The following is an 18,356-nucleotide window of genomic DNA, read 5'->3' on the forward strand; positions in this document are numbered from 1 at the left end:
GGTAGCTGTGTGACTAAGCTAAGCGACCCTAGTGGCCGACACAAACACCTGGCCCATCTAGGAGTGGCACTGCAGTGTCAGACAGGATGGCACTTGAAAAAAATAGTCCCCAAACAGCACATGATGCAAAGAAAAAAAGAGGCGCAATGAGGTAGCTGTGTGACTAAGCTCAGCGACCCAAGTGGCCGACACAAACACCTGGCCCATCTAGGAGTGACACTGCAGTGTCAGGCAGGATGGCCCTTCAAAAAAATACTCCCCAAACAGCACATGATGCAAAGAAAAATGAAAGAAAAAAGAGGTGCAAGATGGAATTGTCCTTGGGCCCTCCCACCCACCCTTATGTTGTATAAACAGGACATGCACACTTTAACGAACCCATCATTTCAGCGACAGAGTCTGCCACACGACTCTGACTGAAATGACTGGTTGGTTTGGGCCCCCACCAAAAAAGAAGCAATCAATCTCTCCTTGCACAAACTGGCTCTACAGAGGCAAGATGTCCACCTCATCATCATCGTCCGATTCATCACCCCTTTCACTGTGTACATCCCCCTCCTCACAGATTATTAATCCACCATCTCAGGTCCCCGTGTACTTTCTGGAGGCAATTGCTGCTGGTGAATGTCTCCACGGAGGAATTGATTATAATTCATTTTAATGAACATCATCTTCTCCACATTTTCTGGAAGTAACCTCGTACGCCGATTGCTGACAAGGTGAGCGGCTGCACTAAACACTCTTTCGGAGTACACACTGGAGGGAGGGCAACTTAGGTAGAATAAAGCCAGTTTGTGCAAGGGCCTCCAAATTGCCTCTTTTTCCTGCCAGTATACGTACGGACTGTCTGACGTGCCTACTTGGATGCGGTCACTCATATAATCCTCCACCATTCTTTCAATGGTGAGAGAATCATATGCCGTGACAGTAGACGACATGTCAGTAATCGTTGGCAGGTCCTTCAGTCCGGACCAGATGTCAGCACTCGCTCCAGACTGCCCTGCATCACCGCCAGCGGGTGGGCTCGGAATTCTTAGCCTTTCCTCGCACCCCCAGTTGCGGGAGAATGTGAAGGAGGAGCTGTTGACGGGTCACGTTCCGCTTGACTTGACAATTTTCTCACCAGCAGGTCTTTGAACCCCTGCAGACTTGTGTCTGCCGGAAAGAGAGATACAACGTAGGTTTTAAATCTAGGATCGAGCACGGTGGCCAAAATGTATTGCTCTGATTTCAACAGATTGACCACCCGTGAATCCTGGTTAAGCGAATGAAGGGCTCCATCCACAAGTCCCACATGCCTAGCGGAATCGCTCTGTTTTAGCTCCTCCTTCAATGTCTCCAGCTTCTTCTGCAAAAGCCTGATGAGGGGAATGACCTGACTCAGGCTGGCAGTGTCTGAACTGACTTCACGTGTGGCAAGTTCAAAGGGTTGCAGAACCTTGCACAACGTTGAAATCATTCTCCACTGCGCTTGAGACAGGTGCATTCCACCTCCTTTGCCTATATCATGGCCAGATGTATAGGCTTGAATGGCCTTTTGCTGCTCCTCCATCCTCTGAAGCATATAGAGGGTTGAATTCCACCTCGTTACCACCTCTTGCTTCAGATGATGGCAGGGCAGGTTCAGGTATTTTTGGTGGTGCTCCAGTCTTCTGTACACGGTGCCTGAACGCCGAAAGTGGCCCGCAATTCTTCGGGCCACCGACAGCATCTCTTGCACGCCCCTGTCGTTTTTTAAATAATTCTGCACCACCAAATTCAAGGTATGTGCAAAACATGGGACGTGCTGGAATTTGCCCAGATGTAATGCACGCACAATATTGCTGGCGTTGTCCGATGTCACAAATCCCCAGGAGAGTCCAATTGGGGTAAGCCATTCTGCGATGATCTTCCTCAGTTGCCGTAAGAGGTTTTCAGCTGTGTGCCTATTCTGGAAAGCGGTGATACAAAGCGTAGCCTGCCTAGGAACGAGTTGGCGTTTGCGAGATGCTGCTACTGGTGCCACCGCTGCTGTTCTTGCTGCGGGAGGCAATACATCTACCCAGTGGGCTGTCACAGTCATATAGTCCTGAGTCTGCCCTGCTCCACTTGTCCACATGTCCGTGGTTAAGTGGACATTGGTTACAACTGCATTTTTTAGGACACTGGTGAGTCTTTTTCTGAGGTCTGTGTACATTTTCGGTATCGCCTGCCTAGAGAAATGGAACCTAGATGGTATTTGGTACCGGGGACACAGTACCCCAATCAAGTCTCTAGTTGGCTCTGAATTAACGATGGATACCGGAACCACGTTTCTCACCGCCCAGGCTGCCAAGGCCTCAGTTATCCGCTTTGCAGCAGGATGACTGCTGTGATATTTCATCTTCCTCGCAAAGGACTGTTGGACAGTCAATTGCTTACTGGAAGTAGTACAAGTGGTCTTCCGACTTCCCCTCTGGAATGACGATTGACTCCCAGCAGCAACAACAGCAGCGCCAGCAGCAGTAGGCGTTACACTCAAGGATGCATCGGAGGAATCCCAGGCAGGAGAGGACTCGTCAGACTTGACAGTAACATGGCCTGCAGGACTATTGGCTTTCCTGTCTAAGGAGGAAATTGACACTGAGGGAGTTGGTGGTGTGGTTTGCAGGAGCTTGGTTACAAGAGGAAGGGATTTAGTGGTCAGTGGACTGCTTCCGCTGTCACCCAAAGTTTTTGAACTTGTCACTGACTTATGATGAATGCGCTGCAGGTGACGTATAAGGGAGGATGTTCCGAGGTGGTTAACGTCCTTACCCCTGCTTATTACAGCTTGACAAAGGCAACACACGGCTTGACACCTGTTGTCCGCATTTGTGTTGAAATAATTCCACACCGAAGAGCTGATTTTTTTTGTATTTTCACCAGGCATGTCAAGGGCCATATTCCTCCCACGGACAACAGGTGTCTCCCCGGGTGCCTGACTTAAACAAACCACCTCACCATCAGAATCCTCCTTGTCAATTTCCTCCCCAGCGCCAGCAACACCCATATCCTCATCCTGGTGTACTTCAACAGTGACATCGTCAATCTGACTATCAGGAACTGGACTGCAGGTGCTCCTTCCAGCACTTGCAGGGGGCGTGCAAATGGTGGAAGGCGCAAGCTCTTCCCGTCCAGTGTTGGGAAGGTCAGGCATCGCAACCGACACAATTGGACTCTCCTTGGGGATTTGTGATTTCGAAGAACGCACAGTTCTTTGCTGTGCTTTTGCCAGCTTAAGTCTTTTCTTTTTTCTAGCGAGAGGATGAGTGCTTCCATCCTCATGTGAAGCTGAACCACTAGCCATGAACATAGGCCAGGGCCTCAGCCGTTCCTTGCCACTCCGTGTCGTAAATGGCATATTGGCAAGTTTACGCTTCTCCTCAGACGCTTTTAATTTTGATTTTTGAGGCATTTTACTGATCTTTTGTGTTTTGGATTTTACATGCTCTGTACTATGACATTGGGCATCGGCCTTGGCAGACGACGTTGATGGCATTTCATCATCTCGGCCATGACTAGTGGCAGCAGCTTCAGCACGAGGTGATAGTGGATCTTGATCTTTCCCTATTTTTTTAACCTCCACATTTTTGTTCTCCATATTTTAATGCGCACAACTAAAAGGCACCACAGGTATACAATGTAGATGGATGGGTAGTATACTTTATGGATGTCGAGTGACGACACAGAGGTAGGTACAGCAGTGGCCTACCGTACTGCTATATACAGTATAATGGACCTGGTGGACACTGTCAGCAGACTGCTAAACTACTAGTATAAAAAAAAAAGCCACCACAGGTATACAATGTAGATGGATGGATAGTATACTTTATGGATGACGAGTGACGACACAAAGGTAGGTACAGCAGTGGCCTACTGTACTGCTATATACAGTATAATGGACCTGGTGGACACTGTCAGCAGACTGCTAAACTACTAGTATAAAAAAAAAAAGCCACCACAGGTATACAATGTAGATAGATGGATAGTATACTTTATGGATGACGAGTGACGACACAGAGGTAGGTACAGCAGTGGCCTACCGTACTGCTATATACAGTATAATGGACCTGGTGGACACTGTCAGCAGACTGCTAAACTACTAGTATAAAAAAAAAATCCATCACAGGTATACAATGTAGATGGATGGATAGTATACTTTATGGATGACGAGTGACGACACAGAGGTAGGTACAGCAGTGGCCTACCGTACTGCTATATACAGTATAATGGACCTGGTGGACACTGTCAGCAGACTGCTAAACTACTAGTATAAAAAAAAGCCACCACAGGTATACAATGTAGATGGATGAATAGTATACTTTATGGATGACGAGTGACGACACAAAGGTAGGTACAGCAGTGGCCTACCGTACTGCTATATACAGTATAATGGACCTGGTGGACACTGTCAGCAGACTGCTAAACTACTAGTATAAAAAAAAAATCCATCACAGGTATACAATGTAGATGGATGGATAGTATACTTTATGGATGACGAGTGACGACACAGAGGTAGGTACAGCAGTGGCCTACCGTACTGCTATATACAGTATAATGGACCTGGTGGACACTGTCAGCAGACTGCTAAACTACTAGTATAAAAAAAAGCCACCACAGGTATACAATGTAGATGGATGGATAGTATACTTTATGGATGACGAGTGACGACACAGAGGTAGGTACAGCAGTGGCCTACCGTACTGCTATATACAGTATAATGGACCTGGTGGACACTGTCAGCAGACTGCTAAACTACTAGTATAAAAAAAAAGCCACCACAGGTATACAATGTAGATGGATGGATAGTATACTTTATGGATGACGAGTGACGACACAGAGGTATGTACAGCAGTGGCCTACCGTACTGCTATATACAGTATAATGGACCTGGTGGACACTGTCAGCAGACTGCTAAACTACTAGTATAAAAAAAAAAGCCACCACAGGTATACAATGTAGATGGATGGATAGTATACTTTATGGATGACGAGTGACGACACAAAGGTAGGTACAGCAGTGGCCTACTGTACTGCTATATACAGTATAATGGACCTGGTGGACACTGTCAGCAGACTGCTAAACTACTAGTATAAAAAAAAAAAAAAGCCACCACAGGTATACAATGTAGATAGATGGATAGTATACTTTATGGATGACGAGTGACGACACAGAGGTAGGTACAGCAGTGGCCTACCGTACTGCTATATACAGTATAATGGACCTGGTGGACACTGTCAGCAGACTGCTAAACTACTAGTATAAAAAAAAAATCCATCACAGGTATACAATGTAGATGGATGGATAGTATACTTTATGGATGACGAGTGACGACACAGAGGTAGGTACAGCAGTGGCCTACCGTACTGCTATATACAGTATAATGGACCTGGTGGACACTGTCAGCAGACTGCTAAACTACTAGTATAAAAAAAAGCCACCACAGGTATACAATGTAGATGGATGAATAGTATACTTTATGGATGACGAGTGACGACACAAAGGTAGGTACAGCAGTGGCCTACCGTACTGCTATATACAGTATAATGGACCTGGTGGACACTGTCAGCAGACTGCTAAACTACTAGTATAAAAAAAAAATCCATCACAGGTATACAATGTAGATGGATGGATAGTATACTTTATGGATGACGAGTGACGACACAGAGGTAGGTACAGCAGTGGCCTACCGTACTGCTATATACAGTATAATGGACCTGGTGGACACTGTCAGCAGACTGCTAAACTACTAGTATAAAAAAAAGCCACCACAGGTATACAATGTAGATGGATGGATAGTATACTTTATGGATGACGAGTGACGACACAGAGGTAGGTACAGCAGTGGCCTACCGTACTGCTATATACAGTATAATGGACCTGGTGGACACTGTCAGCAGACTGCTAAACTACTAGTATAAAAAAAAAAGCCACCACAGGTATACAATGTAGATGGATGGATAGTATACTTTATGGATGACGAGTGACGACACAGAGGTATGTACAGCAGTGGCCTACCGTACTGCTATATACAGTATAATGGACCTGGTGGACACTGTCAGCAGACTGCTAAACTACTAGTATAAAAAAAAAAAAGCCACCACAGGTATACAATGTAGATGGATGGATAGTATACTTTATGGATGACGAGTGACGACACAGAGGTAGGTACAGCAGTGGCCTACCGTACTGCTATATACAGTATAATGGACCTGGTGGACACTGTCAGCAGACTGCTAAACTACTAGTATAAAAAAAAAAGCCACCACAGGTATACAATGTAGAAGGATGGATAGTATACTTTATGGATGACGAGTGACGACACAGAGGTAGGTACAGCAGTGGCCTACCGTACTGCTATATACAGTATAATGGACCTTGTGGACACTGTCAGCAGACTGCTAAACTACTAGTATTAAAAAAAAAGCCACCACAGGTATACAATGTAGATGGATGGATAGTATACTTTATGGATGACGAGTGATGACACAGAGGTAGGTACAGCAGTGGCCTACTGTACTGCTATATACAGTATAATGGACCTGGTGGACACTGTCAGCAGACTGCTAAACTACTAGTATAAAAAAAAAAGCCACCACAGGTATACAATGTAGATGGATGGATAGTATACTTTATGGATGACGAGTGACAACACAGAGGTAGGTACAGCAGTGGCCTACCGTACTGCTATAAACAGTATAATGGACCTGGTGGACACTGTCAGCAGACTGCGTTTATAGTATAAAAAAAAAAGACACCACAGGAGTGTTTTTCAGGCAGACAAACGTATACTGGTGGTCACTGTCAGCAAAACTGTGCACTGTACTCCTGCTATAGCTGCTCCCCAGTCCCCACAATTAAGCAGTGTGAGCACTCAGCACAGATATATCATGCAGCACACTGAGCACAGATATGGTATGGAGCGTTTTTTTCAGGCAGGGAAGAGAACGGATAAAAAACTGGTGGTCACTATCAGCAAAACTCTGCACTGTACTCCTCCTAACAGCTGCTCTCCAATCCTCCCCACAATAGTAAAATAAACAAGTAAAGCAAAGCAATCAGATCAACTGTAGTGTCTCGTATAAACGGAGAGGACGCCAGCCACGTACTCTCCCTACCAATCTCAATGCACGTGTGAAAATGGCGGCGACGCGCGGCTGCTTATAGAATCCGAATCTCGCGAGAATCCGACAGCGGGATGATGACGTTCGGGCGCGCTCGGCTTAGCCGAGCAAGGCGGGAGGATCTGAGTCTGCTCGGACCCGTGTAAAAAAAGGTAAAGCTCGGGTGGGTTCGGTTTCTCGGAAACCGAACCCGCTCATCACTACTAATAATGGAAAGTAATGCAAGTAACGATAACCTATCCTGGTTCCGCAGACCAGTGGATATCTGATTAGAGACTCAATGAAGTCCACTATTGAGAATTACTGATCTGAGAAAAAATAATTAATTCCTATAGGATTTTGCATTTCATTCCAACTTATGTCATAATAATCAATTTGTTTTAAAAGAAGACATTTCTTCTAGTGTATCAGGTCATCACTTGATATTGATGGAAGAGATTAACTGAAGTGCAAAGAGATTGTGATTAAATATAATAATAATAATAATAATAATAATAATAAAGAATTCCTTGTTCAGTAAGGGATTCAGCCTGATGAAGTGCTGAGGGAGTCCCCAGTTGCAAGTTGGCACCTTATTGCCACTTACTTTATGCCATTGGTGCAGTACCTCTTAATGCACCCAGATCCAAAATTCTGCATAATATAATTTTGTTTGCATGAATTCCTCTTTGAATGCTGTCTATTTAAGTCTTTCAAAAAGTTCTAGGTAGTGGCGCAGCCAGATTTTGGCATGAGGGGGGGCGAACATGGCAAAATAAGCTCCCCAGGCCCAGGTGTTTCCCAAGTGTCCTTATAAGGCCCAGCATACCTCCCCCCCCCCAATAAAAACTCCCATTTTGATGTATTGTGTTGCACCCCCACCCCCCATCTATATGTCTTGTACTGTGCTGCCCCCAACTGCATGTTTTGTATTGTCCCTTCTCCTCCACCCCAGTCTCTGTTTTGTACTATGTTCTCAAAACACCCATTCCTTCCCACAAACAATATCATGTCCAATGGCAGAATTCTGGATCCGGGTGCATTAGAGGTAATGCACCAATGGCATAGAGTAGGTGCCAATAATATGCCAATTTGCAGCTGGGGACGACTTCAGCACTACAGGCTATACTCCTTACTGAACAAGGAATTCTTCATAATTATTATATTTAGGGGGACATGTACTAAGCAGTGATAAAAGTGGAGAAGTGAGCCAGTGGAGAACTTGCCCGTGGCAACCAATCAGCATTGACGTGACATTTATAATTTGCATACTATAAAAGTATACAGAGCAGCTGATTGGTTGCCATGTGGAACTTCTCCACTGGCTCACTTCTTCACTTTTATCATTGCTTAGTACATGTCCATGGCCGCAACTGGGGGGGGGGGGGGGGGGGGGGGGGGGGCATGGGGGGCATGTGACCTGGGCGCCGGATTGGAGGAGGCGCCGTCGTGATCATTTTAATTCCCCAAACACCTCTCCTTATCTGCATCATCCCTTACAGCTTGTTATGCAGCCGCAGCAGCTAGTAGAGTCTGAAGCTTGTGCTCCAGACTCTACTAGCTGCTGCGTCTGCCTAACAAGCCGGGCACAAAGCATTGCTGTGATTAAACTGAAAATAAACTACAGCTCCCAGCAGCCCTTGCTGCGGGAGCTGTAGTTTACTTTCACTTTCTTCTATGCAGTTGCGCGTTGTGCCCGCCCTGGCAGAGCTGGATAAAGAGGGAGCACAGGGAGCAAGCTGACTCCCCAGCCTCCCCCCCAGCTGCCTTTAATCGTCACAGCAGTGCTGAGCTGGAAAAGAAGAGTTAGCCGAAAGGACGCAGGGCTACACGGCACTGTACACAGTGACAGTCCACCCAGCAGCATGTGTGAGTGAGTAGTGAGTGTGACAAAGGGAAGGGGCACTGTATGTGTGTGTGACTACTATATATGTGTGTCTGTATGAATGTGAGCATGTGTGTGACTGTACATGCATATGTGTGTGTGTCAGAGGTTAAAGTGAGCCGGAAAGGGGCGGAACTGCGTTCCGTCAGTTCCACTTGGAGACGGAACGCAGTTCCGCCTCCCCCGGCTTACCTAACCCCATGTCCCAGGGCTGCAGGGAGATGCCAGGCGCCCTCTGAGATTGCGTTACCAGCGGGCGCCCGTCTCCCTCTCCACAGTGGCAGCCGGAGGCAGGAGCTCACTACTGAGCTCCTGCTTCCGGGTCTGTCAGTGCGCGCTATGGGAGAGACGTCATGACGTCTCTCCCATAGTGCCGAGGAGCAGACGCCCAGAGAGGACTGCGGCAGAAGCGGGGCTTGGTAAGTATGGTGCCTTCCCCCCCCCTTCTCCCATGTGTACCACTAGCGGCGCTTCTACTGGGGGCTAGTTACTGGGGGGCTTTACTACTGGGGTCAAACTACAGAGGGGCAAACTACTGGGGGGCTTAGTACTGGGGGCAAACTACAAACGGGGGCCTTTACTGCTGGGACAAACTACAAGGGGGAAAGCTACAAAGTGGTAAACTACTGGGGGCATTACTACAAGGGGGAAAACTACAGGGGTGGGCTAAACTACTGGCAGCATTACTACTGGGGGCTAAACTACAAGGGGCCATAACTACAGGAGCTAAACTACTGGCAGCATTACTACTGGGGGCTAAACTACAAGGGGGCATAACTACAGGAGCTAAACTACTGGGGGCTAAACTACAAGGGGGCATAACTACAGGAGCTAAACTACTGGGGGTTAAACTACTAGGGGCATTACTAACAGGGGCAAACTACATGGGGGCTAAACTACAGGGGCTAAACAACTGGGGGCACAACTGCAGGGGGCATTGCCACTGGGGGCTAAACTACATGGGGCAAACTACATGAGGGCAAAACTACTGGGGGCATTACCACTGGGAGGCTAAACTGAAGGGGGTGAGAGCAAATTACTGGGGTCATAACTGCAGGGGCATTACCAGTGGGGGCATGACTACTGGGGCTAAACTACAGGGAACTAAATGGCTGGGGGCATTACTGCAGGCAACATTACTACTGGGGGCAATAATAAACAGGGGCATTACCATTAAGGGCATTACTGATGCGGTGCACAGCTAATGAGGGCATTGTAAAGGTGGCACTTCATAAGGGGCACCACTCCAGGGGACATAAGGGGCACTACTATTGCGGGCATTGCACAAGGGGCACTACTACTGTGGGCATTGTATAAGGGGTGCTACTGTGGGCATTACTGTATGGGCCGACAAAGAAGCTGAGCTCCCGGTCCGCCCTCCGTCGCTCCGCCCCTACCATCGCCACCGCACTGGAAGCCCTGGTTCCAGACTCCCAGCTGCAGCGGATCTGGGACCAGGCCGGCTTTATAATCACTGCCGCCGCATCGCGCTCCTGTGACTGTGGCGCTACTAGTTCAAATCTGTCGCTGATTGGCTTCTGGTCCGCAGCAGTTTTGAAATATTAGCGCCGTGGTCACAGGAGCTCGATGCGGCGGCAGGGGTAATAAAGCCATCCTGGTTCCAGATCCACTGCAGCCGCCCTCAGCCTCTTCTGCCGCCCCGCCCTCGGACCTCTGCATGCCCACAGCCTCCTCCTCCACACTATCTCCGAGGCCCACAGCCTCCTCCACACCACGCCTACCACAGCCTACTCATCCATCGCAGACCACCGCCGCTGCTAAACAGGTAATCTAACCTGCTGCCTTTCTCTCTCCCTAGTCCCTACTGTATGCCCCTACTGTCACTCTCCCTGTCACTCTATAATGTGAATTTCGGCTCATACCGTGTGCTATAATTAGAGATGAGCGCCTGAAATTTTTCGGGTTTTGTGTTTTGGTTTTGGGTTCGGTTCCGCGGCCGTGTTTTGGGTTCGAACGCGTTTTGGCAAAACCTCACCGAATTTTTTTTGTCGGATTCGGGTGTGTTTTGGATTCGGGTGTTTTTTTCAAAAAACACTAAAAAACAGCTTAAATCATAGAATTTGGGGGTCATTTTGATCCCAAAGTATTATTAACCTCAAAAACCATAATTTACACTCATTTTCAGTCTATTCTGAATACCTCACACCTCACAATATTATTTTTAGTCCTAAAATTTGCACCGAGGTCGCTGTGTGAGTAAGATAAGCGACCCTAGTGGCCGACACAAACACCGGGCCCATCTAGGAGTGGCACTGCAGTGTCACGCAGGATGTCCCTTCCAAAAAACCCTCCCCAAACAGCACATGACGCAAAGAAAAAAAGAGGCGCAATGAGGTAGCTGTGTGAGTAAGATTAGCGACCCTAGTGGCCGACACAAACACCGGGCCCATCTAGGAGTGGCACTGCAGTGTCACGCAGGATGGCCCTTCCAAAAAACCCTCCCCAAACAGCACATGACGCAAAGAAAAAAAGAGGTGCAATGAGGTAGCTGTGTGAGTAAGATTAGCGACCCTAGTGGCCGACACAAACACCGGGCCCATCTAGGAGTGGCACTGCAGTGTCACGCAGGATGTCCCTTCCAAAAAACCCTCCCCAAACAGCACATGACGCAAAGAAAAAAAGAGGCGCAATGAGGTAGCTGTGTGAGTAAGATTAGCGACCCTAGTGGCCGACACAAACACCGGGCCCATCTAGGAGTGGCACTGCAGTGTCACGCAGGATGTCCCTTCCAAAAAACCCTCCCCAAACAGCACATGACGCAAAGAAAAAAAGAGGCGCAATGAGGTAGCTGACTGTGTGAGTAAGATTAGCGACCCTAGTGGCCGACACAAACACCGGGCCCATCTAGGAGTGGCACTGCAGTGTCACGCAGGATGTCCCTTCCAAAAAACCCTCCCCAATCAGCACATGATGCAAAGAAAAAGAAAAGAAAAAAGAGGTGCAAGATGGAATTGTCCTTGGGCCCTCCCACCCACCCTTATGTTGTATAAACAAAACAGGACATGCACACTTTAACCAACCCATCATTTCAGTGACAGGGTCTGCCACACGACTGTGACTGATATGACGGGTTGGTTTGGACCCCCCCCAAAAAAGAAGCAATTAATCTCTCCTTGCACAAACTGGCTCTACAGAGGCAAGATGTCCACCTCATCTTCACCCTCCGATATATCACCGTGTACATCCCCCTCCTCACAGATTATCAATTCGTCCCCACTGGAATCCACCATCTCAGCTCCCTGTGTACTTTGTGGAGGCAATTGCTGCTGGTCAATGTCTCCGCGGAGGAATTGATTATAATTCATTTTAATGAACATCATCTTCTCCACATTTTCTGGATGTAACCTCGTACGCCGATTGCTGACAAGGTGAGCGGCGGCACTAAACACTCTTTCGGAGTACACACTTGTGGGAGGGCAACTTAGGTAGAATAAAGCCAGTTTGTGCAAGGGCCTCCAAATTGCCTCTTTTTCCTGCCAGTATAAGTACGGACTGTGTGACGTGCCTACTTGGATGCGGTCACTCATATAATCCTCCACCATTCTATCAATGTTGAGAGAATCATATGCAGTGACAGTAGACGACATGTCCGTAATCGTTGTCAGGTCCTTCAGTCCGGACCAGATGTCAGCATCAGCAGTCGCTCCAGACTGCCCTGCATCACCGCCAGCGGGTGGGCTCGGAATTCTGAGCCTTTTCCTCGCACCCCCAGTTGCGGGAGAATGTGAAGGAGGAGATGTTGACAGGTCGCGTTCCGCTTGACTTGACAATTTTGTCACCAGCAGGTCTTTCAACCCCAGCAGACTTGTGTCTGCCGGAAAGAGAGATCCAAGGTAGGCTTTAAATCTAGGATCGAGCACGGTGGCCAAAATGTAGTGCTCTGATTTCAACAGATTGACCACCCGTGAATCCTTGTTAAGCGAATTAAGGGCTCCATCCACAAGTCCCACATGCCTAGCGGAATCGCTCCGTGTTAGCTCCTCCTTCAATGTCTCCAGCTTCTTCTGCAAAAGCCTGATGAGGGGAATGACCTGACTCAGGCTGGCAGTGTCTGAACTGACTTCACGTGTGGCAAGTTCAAAGGGCATCAGAACCTTGCACAACGTTGAAATCATTCTCCACTGCGCTTGAGACAGGTGCATTCCACCTACTATATCGTGCTCAATTGTATAGGCTTGAATGGCCTTTTGCTGCTCCTCCAACCTCTGAAGCATATAGAGGGTTGAATTCCACCTCGTTACCACTTCTTGCTTCAGATGATGGCAGGGCAGGTTCAGTAGTTTTTGGTGGTGCTCCAGTCTTCTGTACGTGGTGCCTGTACGCCGAAAGTGTCCCGCAATTCTTCTGGCCACCGACAGCATCTCTTGCACGCCCCTGTCGTTTTTTAAAAAATTCTGCACCACCAAATTCAAGGTATGTGCAAAACATGGGACGTGCTGGAATTTGCCCATATTTAATGCACACACAATATTGCTGGCGTTGTCCGATGCCACAAATCCACAGGAGAGTCCAATTGGGGTAAGCCATTCCGCGATGATCTTCCTCAGTTGCCGTAAGAGGTTTTCAGCTGTATGCGTATTCTGGAAAGCGGTGATACAAAGCGTAGCCTGCCTAGGAAAGAGTTGGCGTTTGCGAGATGCTGCTACTGGTGCCGCCGCTGCTGTTCTTGCGGCGGGAGTCCATACATCTACCCAGTGGGCTGTCACAGTCATATAGTCCTGACCCTGCCCTGCTCCACTTGTCCACATGTCCGTGGTTAAGTGGACATTGGGTACAACTGCATTTTTTAGGACACTAGTGAGTCTTTTTCTGACGTCCGTGTACATTCTCGGTATCGCCTGCCTAGAGAAGTGGAACCTAGATGGTATTTGGTAACGGGGGCACACTGCCTCAATAAATTGTCTAGTTCCCTGTGAACTAACGGCGGATACCGGACGCACGTCTAACACCAACATAGTTGTCAAGGCCTCAGTTATCCGCTTTGCAGTAGGATGACTGCTGTGATATTTCATCTTCCTCGCAAAGGACTGTTGAACAGTCAATTGCTTACTGGAAGTAGTACAAGTGGGCTTACGACTTCCCCTCTGGGATGACCATCGACTCCCAGCGGCAACAACAGCAGCGCCAGCAGCAGTAGGCGTTACACGCAAGGATGCATCGGAGGAATCCCAGGCAGGAGAGGACTCGTCAGAATTGCCAGTGACATGGCCTGCAGGACTATTGGCATTCCTGGGGAAGGAGGAAATTGACACTGAGGGAGTTGGTGGGGTGGTTTGCGTGAGCTTGGTTACAAGAGGAAGGGATTTACTGGTCAGTGGACTGCTTCCGCTGTCACCCAAAGTTTTTGAACTTGTCACTGACTTATCATGAATGCGCTGCAGGTGACGTATAAGGGAGGATGTTCCGAGGTGGTTAACGTCCTTACCCCTACTTATTACAGCTTGACAAAGGGAACACACGGCTTGACACCTGTTGTCCGCATTTCTGGTGAAATACCTCCACACCGAAGAGCTGATTTTTTTGGTATTTTCACCTGGCATGTCAACGGCCATATTCCTCCCACGGACAACAGGTGTCTCCCCGGGTGCCTGACTTAAACAAACCACCTCACCATCAGAATCCTCCTGGTCAATTTCCTCCCCAGCGCCAGCAACACCCATATCCTCCTCATCCTGGTGTACTTCAACACTGACATCTTCAATCTGACTATCAGGAACTGGACTGCGGGTGCTCCTTCCAGCACTTGCAGGGGGCGTGCAAATGGTGGAAGGCGCATGCTCTTCACGTCCAGTGTTGGGAAGGTCAGGCATCGCAACCGACACAATTGGACTCTCCTTGTGGATTTGGGATTTCGAAGAATGCACAGTTCTTTGCTGTGCTGCTTTTGCCAGCTTGAGTCTTTTCATTTTTCTAGCGAGAGGCTGAGTGCTTCCATCCTCATGTGAAGCTGAACCACTAGCCATGAACATAGGCCAGGGCCTCAGCCGTTCCTTGCCACTCCGTGTGGTAAATGGCATATTGGCAAGTTTACGCTTCTCCTCCGACAATTTTATTTTAGGTTTTGGAGTCCTTTTTTTTCTGATATTTGGTGTTTTGGATTTGACATGCTCTGTACTATGACATTGGGCATCGGCCTTGGCAGACGACGTTGCTGGCATTTCATCGTCTCGGCCATGACTAGTGGCAGCAGCTTCAGCACGAGGTGGAAGTGGATCTTGATCTTTCCCTAATTTTGGAACCTCAACATTTTTGTTCTCCATATTTTAATAGGCACAACTAAAAGGCACCTCAGGTAAACAATGGAGATGGATACTAGTATACAATTATGGACTGCCTGCCGACTGCAGACACAGAGGTAGCCACAGCCGTGAACTACCGTACTGTACTGTGTCTGCAGCTAATATAGACTGGTTGATAAAGAGAAGATGTCTATGTAACTATGTATGTATAAAGAAGACTGAAAAAAATCCACGGTTAGGTGGTATACAATTATGGACGGACTGCCTGCCGAGTGCAGACACAGAGGTAGCCACAGCCGTGAACTACCGTACTGTACTGTGTCTGCAGCTAATATAGACTGGTTGATAAAGAGAAGATGTCTATGTAACTATGTATGTATAAAGAAGAATGAAAAAAAACCACGGTTAGGTGGTATACAATTATGGACGGACTGCCTGCCGAGTGCAGACACAGAGGTAGCCACAGCCGTGAACTACCGTACTGTACTGTGTCTGCAGCTAATATAGACTGGTTGATAAAGAGAAGATGTCTATGTAACTATGTATGTATAAAGAAGAATGAAAAAAATCCACGGTTAGGTGGTATTACAATTATGGACGGACTGCCTGCCGAGTGCAGAGACACAGAGGTAGCCACAGCCGTGAACTACCGTACTGTGTCTGCTGCGACTGGATGATAAATGATATAAAAAATATATATATATCACTACTGCAGCCGGACAGGTATATATTATATATTATATAATGACGGACCTGCTGGACACTGTCAGCAGAATGAGTTTTATTTTTATAGAATAAAAAAAAAAAAAACACACAAGTGAAGTCACACGACGAGTGTTTAACTTTTTCAGGCAATCACAATATAAGTATACTACTAACTATACTGGTGGTCAGTGTGGTCAGGTCACTGGTCAGTCACACTGGCAGTGGCACTCCTGCAGCAAAAGTGTGCACTGTTTAATTTTAATATAATATGTACTCCTGGCTCCTGCTATAACCTATAACTGGCACTGCAGTAGTGCTCCCCAGTCTCCCCCACAATTATAAGCTGTGTGAGCTGAGCAGTCAGACAGATATATAATATATATAGATGATGCAGCACACTGGCCTGAGCCTGAGCAGTGCACACAGATATGGTATGTGACTGACTGAGTCACTGTGTGTATCGCTTTTTTCAGGCAGAGAACGGATATATTAAATAAACTGCACTGTGTGTCTGGTGGTCACTCACTATATAATATATTATGTACTCCTGGCTCCTGCTATAACCTATAACTGGCACTGCAGTAGTGCTCCCCAGTCTCCCCCACAATTATAAGCTGTGTGAGCTGAGCAGTCAGACAGATATATATAATATTATATATAGATAATAGATGATGCAGCACACTGGCCTGAGCCTGAGCAGTGCACACAGATATGGTATGTGACTGACTGAGTCACTGTGTGTATCGCTTTTTTCAGGCAGAGAACGGATATATTAAATAAACTGCACTGTGTTTCTGGTGGTCACTCACTATATAATATATTATGTACTCCTGGCTCCTGCTATAACCTATAACTGGCACTGCAGTAGTGCTCCCCAGTCTCCCCCACAATTATAAGCTGTGTGAGCTGAGCAGTCAGACAGATATATATAATATTATATATAGATAATAGATGATGCAGCACACTGGCCTGAGCCTGAGCAGTGCACACAGATATGGTATGTGACTGAGTCACTGTGTGCTGTGTATCGCTTTTTTCAGGCAGAGAACGGATTATAAAGTAAACTGCACTGTCCTCACTAGTAAACTCTCTCCACTCAGTCTCTACACTTCTACAGTAACAGTACTCCTCCTAGTCAGCTCCAGTAAATCTCTCTCAGTCTCTTATAATCTAAATGGAGAGGACGCCAGCCACGTCCTCTCCCTATCAATCTCAATGCACGTGTGAAAATGGCGGCGACGCGCGGCTCCTTATATAGAATCCGAGTCTCGCGATAGAATCCGAGCCTCGCGAGAATCCGACAGCGTCATGATGACGTTCGGGCGCGCTCGGGTTAACCGAGCAAGGCGGGAAGATCCGAGTCTGCTCGGACCCGTGAAAAAAACCATGAAGTTCTGGCGGGTTCGGATTCAGAGAAACCGAACCCGCTCATCTCTAGCTATAATGTTAATTTTCGGCTCATACTGTGTGCTATAATGTGAATTTCAGCTCATATTGTGTGCTATAATGTGAATTTCAGCTCATATTGTGTGGTATAATGTGAATTTCGGCTCATACTGTGTGGTGTAATATGAATGTGACTCATACTGTGTGGTGTAATATGAATGTGACTCATACTGTGTGGTGTAATGTGAATGTGGCTCATACTGTGTGGTGTAATATGAATGTGGCACATACTGTGTGGTATAATGTGAATTTTGGCTCATACTCTGGGGTATAATGTGAAAGGGGTCCTACTATTGTGGTGCATAATGTATATAAGGGGTATATGGTGTGGTAAACTACACTGAAGGGCATGCCCCCTTTTGCGTGGCCATGCCCCCTTTTCAGAAGCGCCTACGGCGCGCGCAATACCATTATTACATAGGCACCGTGGGGAGGGGGTGAGTTCCACCACCTCTCTAGGACCACTTTAAGCACTGGTGTGTGTACATATATATGTGCATGTATGTATACATGTGTGACTATGTATACAGGTGTGTGACTATATGTGAGTGAATGTATGCGTGCGTGTATGTGTCTAGGTAAGGGACAGCATGTATGTGTACAGGTGCATGATTTTACGTATATTTACCAATGTAAAATCCAAAACACCAAATATCAGTAAAAAAAGGACTCAAAAATCTAAAATAAAATTGTCGGAGGAGAAGCGTAAACTTGCCAATATGCCATTTACCACACGGAGTGGCAAGGAACAGCTGAGGCCCTGGCCTATGTTCATGGCTAGTGGTTCAGCTTCACATGAGGATGGAAGCACTCAGCCTCTCGCTAGAAAAATGAAAAGACTCAAGCTGGCAAAAGCACAGCAAAGAACTGTGCGTTCTTCGAAATCACAAATCCACAAGGAGAGTCCAATTGTGTCGTTTGCGATGCCTGACCTTCCCAACACTGGACGTGAAGAGC

The sequence above is a fragment of the Pseudophryne corroboree genome, chromosome 5, assembly GCF_028390025.1.
Source record: "Pseudophryne corroboree isolate aPseCor3 chromosome 5, aPseCor3.hap2, whole genome shotgun sequence".
Lineage (NCBI taxonomy): Eukaryota > Metazoa > Chordata > Amphibia > Anura > Myobatrachidae > Pseudophryne > Pseudophryne corroboree.